The 2,806-nt window shown below is 44.5% G+C and overlaps 1 long non-coding RNA gene across 1 annotated transcript in view; it reads right to left on the bottom strand.

The window, feature by feature from the left end:
• Positions 1–931: 931 nt before the first annotated feature.
• The window catches only part of LOC116094392, an 8,359-nt gene continuing 6,484 nt past the window's right edge, over positions 932–2,806 (bottom strand). Inside the window, exon 3 of the long non-coding RNA XR_004120080.1 lies at positions 932–1,319. This is a non-coding gene — a long non-coding RNA (uncharacterized LOC116094392). The remainder of the gene's footprint in view (positions 1,320–2,806) is intronic.

Below are 2,806 nucleotides of genomic sequence, written 5' to 3' on the forward strand. Positions count from 1 at the left end.
GTTTTCTAAAGCCCTCCTAAAGGATGGACCAGGACTAGTGCTCCTGTGTCACTCACCAAGCCCTCCTAAAGGATGGACCAGGACTAGCGCTCCTGTGTCACTCTCACCAAGCCCCTCCAAGTGGGAGGAGTCAGAACCTGAGGCCTCCACAGTGTGAGACTCCTTAGCACAGCTAACACTCACCTACACAGCCTGCCCAGCTGGTTCCATCAACCCTCTCCTTAGGATAGGGCTCGAACTACTGAAGCACTGGAAATCTGCAGAAATGAACGTTTCCCCTGCACTTGAAATCTTATAAAGCCAACAGCATTGAGTGTAAAACCTTGTTTAAAGCCAGGACACTTTTATATGGAAAAGTGGAAAGGAAGGAAAAAGAAAGAAAGGGAAGGGGGATGAGAGAAAGGATGGGAAGGGTAGAAAGAGGGAGGAAGGAAATGACCCCAGAGGTGCTTTAATTCCATGGAATGAACTCCAGCATTGTGGATTGCATCAGATTCTCTTCTTTTATACTTATCTCTGAATACTTTTTGTGTGAATACATATAAAGTGTAAGTGAAAAATTAACTTCACAGAAAATTATTCTACACAGTAAGGGCCATACTGCCAGATTTCCTACAATAGACTTCAGTCAGCCAACCAAGATCTTTTACTTTTACTTAAAAGGAAAGAAAGGAAGAAAGAGAAAGAGAGAGAAAGGAAGGAAGGAAGGAAGGAAGAAGAAAAGAAAGGGAAAGGAAAGCTAGTGGGCAGGTGTGGTAGAACCTACCTTTAATCCTAGTTCTTGGGAGGCAAAGGTGAAGTCTGTAAGTTCAAGACCAGCTTCATCTACATAGCGCATCCAGGTCAGCCAGGACTACATAGTAAGACATACTGTCTCAAGAAAGTTACCGCTTTTTTTTTTTTTTTTTGATGAAAAGTGACTAGAAATAAATCTGTTTTACTTTTCTTTAATATTTATTTCATTAATAATGTCAATGTATTTATTTACATCATCAGTCTTTCCAGACATGTTGCCCTTATGTGTCAGACGGGAACTGAGGACCCAGCTGAAGCAGAACGAGCTGGAGAATTTTTTCTTTCTGGGGAAGGACTGAGTTCCTAGCTCTGAACGGTGGAGGCAGGGGCTGAGGTAGAGAATGAAAACTGAACGCTGGCATCGTACTTGGGTACTTGGTTTGCATTCTTTCAGATTTAAGGCCTTTTTGTCCTTTACTGTTTGTTCCTTATTTTGCTTGGTTGGCTTGTAGCAGTTTGTCCAGCTCTTTTAGTTCAGTTCAGTAACTTGAAATTTTGATGCTCACTGAGTAAAAGTAGCTGAACTGAAAAGAGTGAGGAGTCCAGGTGAGTCCTGGGTTGTCCAGCTCTGCTGCCCTGGACGGAGCGGCTAACCCAGCTCTGCCGCCCTGGCCCGAGTGCCTTGCTAACCCAGCTCTGCTGCCCTGGCCCGAGTGGCTTGCTTAACCTAGCTCTGCTGCCCTGGGCCGAGCAGTTGTGGGAGGTAACGTGAGGTCTCTGTTATGTTTTACCTCTGTCAGTAAAGCGGGCAGGGGTTAGACTGTCGTCCTCACTAAGGAGGACGTGGGTGATCAGCGTAGAAAACTGCATGTTAAGCCATCACCTCCATCATCCAGGGGGACGGAGAGGATGAAAGATCCCTGCATTGAAGGCCTTGAGCTTCCCACAGAGAGAGACACAAGTGACTTTTCACCACGTGGCTTCACCGAACTGTAGCACCTCTTGCAGGTATGGTCTGCAGTGGTTCCCGAAAGAGGGGGACTTTCTGTGAAAACTGTGGGTGCTGTTTATCATCTCCTGCATGTTATTTATATGCATGAGACCCCTAAGCTAGCCAATTTTTAAGTTAAAAGAAAAATGGAAAGCAGCTATCACATGTGTTCTTTCACAGGGAATTCTAGGCTTAGATTTATAAATACATATATACATATACACATATACATATACATACATGCACACATACATGAATATATACAACATAAATACTCACACACATATATGCATGCACACATGCCTACAATATACACATACATTTACACAGATACAAATACATACATACATAAACATATACATACATATGTAAACACATACATACATAAACATATACATACATTTATACATAACCATTCACACATGCCTATACATACTGTGATGGTTTGAATTAGAATGACCCCCATAGGCTCATAGATTTGAGTGCTTGGTCACCAGGGAGTGACAGTATTAGGTGTGGCCTTGTTGCAGTGAATCTGTCCTTATTGGAAGAAGTGTGTCACTGTGGGTGGGCTTTGAAGTTTCAAATGCTTAAGCCACACCCAGTCTCTCTCTCCTCTCTCTCTCTCTCTCTCTCTCTCTCTCTCTCTCTCTCTCTCTCCCTCCCTCCCTCCCTCCCTCCCTCCCTGGTGTGGACACAGGTGTAGAACTCTGAGCCTCCCCTCCAGCACCAAGCTTGCCTACATGTGGCCATGCTTCCTGCTGAGACAACAATGCCTTAAACCTCTGAATCTATAAGCCAGCTTCAATTAAAAGTTTTTCCTTACAAGAGTGCTGTAGTCATGGGGTCTCTTCACAGCAATAAAACCCCAGCTGAGACACATGTATACATGCATATGGATACATATGTACTCACATGGATACATATGTACTCAGGACATTAAAACACAAAGGTGACCCCAAGGGGGGAGAGAGAAGTCTAAAGGGATTGGGGAACAGGACAGAGTGTGGCCTGCCTATGTGGCTTGAGAGCAGAAGGGACCAGTGGAGAGGAAAACACCAGAAAGAGTGCGGGGGGGGG

Source organism: Mastomys coucha, unplaced genomic scaffold (genome assembly GCF_008632895.1).
Source record: "Mastomys coucha isolate ucsf_1 unplaced genomic scaffold, UCSF_Mcou_1 pScaffold16, whole genome shotgun sequence".
In the NCBI taxonomy this organism is placed as follows: domain Eukaryota; kingdom Metazoa; phylum Chordata; class Mammalia; order Rodentia; family Muridae; genus Mastomys; species Mastomys coucha.